We start from the raw sequence: 7,457 nt of genomic DNA on the forward strand, positions 1-7,457 counted from the left end.
AAGGGGCAGAGAGAGAGAGAGAGAATCCCATGAGGGGCAGAGATAGAGAAGTGGGCTTACCCAAAGTGGGGCTCGAGCTCGAGGGCGTCTGCCTTTAGATACAACAGCGGGAGTGGCAGCGTAGGTCAGAGACCAGGTGGTACTCTAGGTGGTTGGCGACACCCAGGAGAAACCAGAAGTATCACTGCCCAGGCGAGGAGCCACCAAAGTGCCCCCTCCCTCTCTCACCGAATCCCTGCAGGTCAGCAGCCTTGCTCGCCCTGTCTTGCAGGGGCTCTCAACTACTAAGGCCAAGGCAAACTCAACATTGAGACTCGACAAACATCAGTTGGGACAATGTGAACAATGTTGAGCCTTCTGACCTATGAACGCAGTACACCTGTCCATTTCTTTAGGTCTTTAATTTCTCTTGGTAATTCGATCTTGTCCATCTTCTGTCCAATTTATCCCTAATTATTTCATTTTTAACGATTTTATTTACTTTTTAAGTTTATTTATTCATCTTAAGAGAGTGCGAATCAGGGAGGGACAAAGAGAGAGAGAGAGACAGAGAGAGAGGGAGGGAGGGAGAGAGAGAGAATCCCAAGCAGGCTCCACACTGTCAGCAAAGAGCCCGACAAGGGGCTCAAACCCATGAATCATGAGATTGTGGCCTGAGCTGAAGTGGGATGCTCAACTGAGCCACCAGCTGCCCTAAGGTTTTATTTTTAAATAATCTCTACACCCAGGGGTACCTGGGTGGCTCAGTGGGTTAAGCGTCCGACTTCGGCTCAGGTTGTGATCTCACAGTCCGTGAGTTTGTTCCAGCCTTGCATCAGGCTCTGTGCTGATAGCTCAGAGCCTGGAGCCTCCTTTGGATTCTGTGTCTCCCTTTCTCTCTGACCCTCTCCTTCTCACGCTCTGCCTCTCTCTGTCTTTCATATATATAAAGGTTAACTAAAATTAAAAAAAAAATCTCTATACCCAACATGGGGCTCGAACTCACATCCCCAAGATCAAGAGTCACAGGCTCCACTGAGCCAGCCAGGCACTCCCCTAATTATTTCATATTTTTGATGCTATTATAAATGGTATTGTTATTTAAAATTTCAGATTCTTTGTTCTTAGTATATAGAAATACAACTGATTTTTATATTTTGGCTTTGTATGCTGCAGCCTTACCAAACTCACTTATTAGTTCTAGTAGTTTTTGTAGGTTCTTAAGAATTTTCTACATATGTGATCATACTGTATATAAACAAAGAGTTTTACTTCGTCCTTTCAAATTTTGATGCCTTTTCTTTCTTTCTTTCTGTCTCGGTCTGTCTTTCTTTCTTTCTCCCTTCCTCCCTCCATTCCTTCCTTTCTTCCTTCCTCCCTCCCTTCTTTCCTTCCTTCCTTCCTTCCTCCACTGCGTTGGATGGAACCTCTAGTACAGTGCTAAATAGAAATTATAGGAGTGGACACACTTGCCTTGTTCCTGGTCTTAGGGAAAAAGAAAAGCATTTAGTCTTTCACTATGAATAATGATGTTAGTGACATATATTTTTGTAGATACCCTTCATCAGATTCAAAGAAGTTCTCTTCTACTCCTAGTTTGCAGAGTTGGGCTTTTTGATTTGTTTTTTTTTAAATAGTCAGTAATGGATGTTGGACTTTGTCAAACGATCTTTCTGCATCTAATGGGAGGTTATATGGTTTTCTGTCTTAGTTGTGGTAAATTTCAGTGATTTTTCAGCGTTAAACCAACCTGAGTTTCCTGGGATAAATTTCACTTGGTCATGACCTGGGAGAAGGATAGAGGATGAAAGCCTACGAGCTGGTATGTCCCCCTCCTGTTGAGTTTGAAGAGTGTGTACAAGGCACAGATAAGGGCGTTGGTGGGAGACTCACAGCTTAGAGAGACTCTGCGGTTATAATTTGGGCTCATCCACTGTTTCCACCCTGCACTTACCCGGGGGATCTTACTCATTAGGGATTCTCCATGTACTTGTGCCCAAGTGAGAACTTCCCATTAGGTCATAATAGTCTAGTCGTCAGGGTAGAGGAAAGGAGCTGTGTTTCCACTCCCCAGCCCAGCCAGGGTCCAGCATCACCATGTAACGTCCCCTTTCACAAACTTTTGCTGGCCTTGAGGGGCTGTTTCCCCGCCTTGCTGTCTCTACATGGTGGGCACTGATCTGATGAGGGCTAGAACGTGCAGAGAGGAGGGGGACTGGGTAGCTCCTCCTAGCCCCATCCCGTGCTGGAGAAACCTGGCCCCTCTCCCTCTTAGTCTGTGTTCCCCTTACCAGCTCTTTTTATTTTCTCTTCTCCAACAATTTCACTTTTGTGTCTCATTTCCGTGACATCTCCATAGTCAGATTTGGCCGATGGGTCCTGTAGCTCATGTTATTTCTGCTTTGCCTGAAATAGGGCTTAATTGAGTCTACTTGTAACAGAGAACTTAATTGTAGTACTGGATGTGTAAAGATAATGGAGCAATGTCTTTCAAGTGCTGAAGAGAAAGAAATTTGAACTTGAGTTTTATACTTAGCCACATTATCAGTCATGCTACTGAAGTCTCCCACAGGCGAAATGCTTACCCCATATGCCGATGCTATCATTTCAATCTTTGGTAGTGTTTGACTTCATATTAAGTAAACCAAAGCAAAAGTAATCCAAAACCACTGATTATGTAAAAAAAAAAAAAAATCAAAATTTGCTACTTTGGGAAGGTTAGGTGGAGGGAGATGTTACTAGTTTTGTTTTGTCTTGCCTTTTTTTTTTTTTTTTTTTTTTTTTGGTAATGAAGTTATTTTATTTTTTTTGTGAAACTATCAGAGGAGCATTGGTTTTAAAATAACCACCCTCCACCCAACCCTTTCAGTTCCATTCCCCAAATGGTAACCATACTTAATAGGCTTCTGTGCCTGTTTCCAGGATTTTCTATGCATATTTAAATGTATATATATATGCCCATAGCATGCATGTGTGTCTGTGTGTTTTGCATGAATTGTATCATGTGGTATATGCTTTGTAACTAGCTCTTTTCTTTTGGCAACATATCTTTCTGTATTCCTATGTATAGGCCTCCTTCATTAGTTTTTATTTTTTTTTTATGAAGGCCCTAACGTGGGACCTGAACTCACAACCCTGAAATTACGATTCACATGCTCTACCAGCTGAGCCACCCAGGAGCGCCCCCCCCCCACCTTCATTAGTTTTAAAGGTTGCATAAAACACCATTATATGAATGACCAGTGTGTCAAACATTTTTTTGATGGACATATGGCTTGTTTCTGGTCTTTTGGTTGTTGGAAATGAGACCGAAATGAACACTCTTGGGCAGGTATCTTTATGATTTCCTAACAAAGCATCTGAAGGATACATTTCTTCTTGAAAGTAGAATTGTTGAGTCAGAACAAATGTACAGTTTGGATTCTGACTGACATTGTCAAATTGCCATCCCGTGTCGTGGGGGCCAATCTGCACTTATATTTTCACATACTGACTGGTGCTGGCTTTATTAGCTTTTTACGATTTTAACTAATCTGATTGGTAGAGTTGCTGTTGCATTCTTTTACTTTGAGTTTAGTGCTTCATGTTTTTAGTGTTTTTTTTTTTTTAACTTTGTCTCATGGACACTTACCCTACCCCCACTACCAATAACCACAGGTATAAAGGGGTTTAATTGAATATCCATTCAACATTTGTATAATCATATCATTTGACTTGTCTTTATCTCTACAATACTACCTGAAACAAATTTGGGAACTATTTTTTGCAACTAACAATAGCTTGAATAGTCACTTAAAATTTTTTTGTTTAAACCTTGTTCATTAGAGAACACAACCTTTCTAGGATGGGGGTGGGGGTTAAAAATGTCCAGTGTTTTTCAGATCTATGTCTCTGCCTTCTAGAGAACTAAAAGAAGCATACTAAAACTTTTAAAGAAAGAAAACACTTATACGATTTTACAAGTTCTGTGGAGAAACTTAATGACAAAATTTATATACCTATTTCAAAAAGGGAGTACTTAGGAACAAACCTAACAAGAAGGTAAAACAATAACATTTCAATGAAGAATATAAAGGTAGACAAATAAAATGATGTACTGTGTTACGCAAGAATGTAAATTCTAGGAGAGTAAGTGATTTGGTAATTGCTCTGTTCCTAGTTCCCAGAACAGTGCTGGACCACAGGTACTCGGGAAACATATGTTGAATGAATGGATGTATATGAATAGGAAGACGATATCTTAAAGATACCAATTGTCACCAGATTTATGTATAAATTGAATACAATATCAATGAAAATATCCATACGATTTCTCATGGAACTAGATATTGAAATATTCATAAGAGTAAATATGTTAGAATGTTGAAGATTCCTTTGAAAAGAAGAATGAGGAAGAAGAATTTATCTTAATGGAAATAAAAAATATTAAAAAGTTAGGGAAATTGCAATGATATTGACATAGGAATCAATAGACTAGTAGATCAGTAGAATAGAATATTCCAGAAAAACACACACATTTATGTTAAGTGAGAAAAGGCAGTATCTCATTTCAGTTGGGGAAAAAACAGCATTGGGACAACTGGTTACCCATTTGGAAATGAATATAGTCCACTCATGCACTGTGCACTTACACTTTTCACACTCAAAAATTCCAGATGCTTTAGTGATCCAAATGTGGAAAATCGAATATCTAGGAGAGTACGTTTATGTTCTTGAAAAAGGAAAGATCATTTTAAACAAGTCTGAAAAGGAAAATCCATAAAGGAAAAGATTGATCAATCTGACCACTTCGTAAAAAATGGCCCTATAGAGGTGCCTGGGTGGCTGGTCGTTAAGCGTCCAACTTCCGCTCGGGTCATGATCTCTCAGTTCGTGAATTTGAGCCCTGTGTCAGTCCCTGGGCTGACAGCTCAGAGCCTGGAGCCTGCTTCGGATTCTGTGTGTGTGCGTCTGTCTCTGTCCCTCTCCCATTCGTGCTCTGTCTCTCTCGAAAATAAACATTAAAAAAATTTTTTTAATGACCCTATAAAAAACAAGTGAAAAGTTACAGGCTGGAAAATATTAACAATATACAAAACAGCTAACAGATTAGTATTATTCAGAATATATGGTAACTTTTACAAATAAATAAAACAATGACAATCCGATAGAAAAACGGACAACGCCAAACACAGGACATTTACAGAACAGCTAATTCAAATAAAAAGACGCTGGCTATTATCGAAAGAAATAAAAATTGAACGAATAATGTGATTCCAGTCTTTGCCCTTGAGAATTTTGATAAATCTGGCAGACAGTTTGGTATTACGGATTTATTAAAAATTTTAAATGCACAAACCTGTGGCTCACTTCTCAATCTTTACCCTGGAGGACAAGGTGTGTGTGTGTGTGTGTGTGTGTGTGTGTGTACAGAGGCTTCTTGCTGCATTGTTTTTAATAGTGAAAAAATGGGAAAATGTCAGTTCCCATCAAGAGAGGAATGGTCGCACGATGGAGGTATAACTTCACAGAAGAATGTACGAGAGGTTTTTAAAACAGTGAGATTGTTTTCTAAGTAGTATATGATAGATCTGCAAGATGTCCTGTTGAATGACAGAAGCACATTGCCCAACAAAATGTTTAATGTACTATCATTTGTGGGAAAACAAAGGAAGACAAATGTTTCCCACAGATCCATATATATAAATGAATGTAAAGTAAAAGGCTTGGAGGGACAAACACAAAAATGGCAACAGGGTGTGGGTCTGAGGAGTGGAGGAAGGAGACTGGAATTAGGGATGGTGCAATAACCTAATCTAAAGAGAGCTTTCACAGGATTTGTGACATTTTAGTTTTATTCACAATGTATCCACGTATTACCTGTACGATTCAAAATTAATTTTTAAAAGTTTAAAGAGCAAGAAAAGAAGGTCTTTGGGCCAGGTGCAATTGCTGTGTCTGAGGGGTCATTGACCCTGCCTCCGCCCAGCTTCCATAGCCTCCTTCTCTCCAACCACACACACACACACACACACACACACAGGAAATCTGGCGGTAATCCCAACTGAACTGTTTCCTAAACAGCATTAAGAAAGAGCGCACTGTTTTGCAAGCAGTAGCAGAGGGCCCGTTATCCCACAGGCAGTTGGACTTTACCCTGGGGTGGGGGTGTTTGGGAAGGTAAGTGGGGAGAAGGGAAGGCGCCCGCGCGGGGAGGGTTTGGGGGGGGCGGACTTCCTCCCAGGACTATAGTCTTGAGATGGAGTAGTTGCAGCGCCCTCCAGAGGCCACCCCTGGGATGGGAACTGGGGGTAATTTAAGGGACTAGGCTTGTTTGGAATATTTCCTCCCACAGACATGGTCTCCTTCTGGTTACTCTGCACGCTGAGAAGCCCTTTGGGCCTCAAATATGCCTGGGATAGACAAACACGGCCTACATGAGGGATCAGCAGAGGTACAGACTGGACAGCATTGCGGTCAGCCCAGTTGATTCATTATTAAGTGGTTGGAAACATTGTAAAAGTCAAGGAGCATCTCAAGTCTCTGCAGGTAAATGCAAGCCCACTGCTCCAGCCCTGAGCCAAAGGCAGGTGGTTTGGGATTGTACATCTTAAGAATTCTCCCACCTGCACAGCAGCAGAGAGTGAAGGGTATTTTAACATCATTCGTTGAAAAGGCTTTAGTTTTTCTTTTTTCTTTTTCTTTTTTTTTTTCTTCAATGTTTATTTTTGAGAGACAGAAACAGAGCGTGAGCAGGGGAGATGCAGAGAGAGGGAGACAGAATCTGAAGCAGGCTCCAGGCTCCGAGCTGTCAGCACAGAACCCAATACAGGTCTGGAACTCACGAACTGCGAGATTATGACCTGAGCCGAAGACGGACACTTAACTCTGAGCCACCCAGGTGCCCCCCCCTTTTTTAAATGTTTTTTTCAATGTTTATTTATTTTTGAGAGACAGAGCTGGAACGTGAGTGGGGGAGGGCAGAGAGAGAGGGAGGCACAGAATCCCAAGCAGGCTCCAGGCTCTGAGCTGTCAGCACAGAGCCCAACATGGGACTCGAACCCACGGACCGCGAGATCACTACCTGAGCTGAAGTTGGGTGCTTAACCGACTGAGCCACCTAAGTGCCCCTACTTGGTCAACTTCTAAACATTCTTCAAGATTGTCTCAAGCACCAACTCCTCAAGAAATCTTTCCTAAGTACCTCCAGTTGGTCCACGTGCTACTCTTTGATGCCCCCAAAGAACACCGCACAAGGCTCTCATGTGCCATCAGTTTGCCTTTCCGTATTCTCCTGTGTGCTCCTTGAGGACAAAGCCCGCACTGTGCTCAGCAGGGTACGCCCAGTGGCCAGCACAGTGCAAGCGGCCCCTGCAAGGGCTCAGTACTTGTTGAATAAATGCCCGAAAGAAAGGTCAGGAGTGAGGATGCAGAGGCCACCGGGTGAAGAGTGCTGGTGTGGAAGTCAGGAGACCTGACAGCTAGATCATTCTGAGCTG

Source organism: Panthera leo, chromosome E1, assembly GCF_018350215.1.
Source record: "Panthera leo isolate Ple1 chromosome E1, P.leo_Ple1_pat1.1, whole genome shotgun sequence".
Taxonomy (NCBI): Eukaryota; Metazoa; Chordata; class Mammalia; order Carnivora; family Felidae; genus Panthera; species Panthera leo.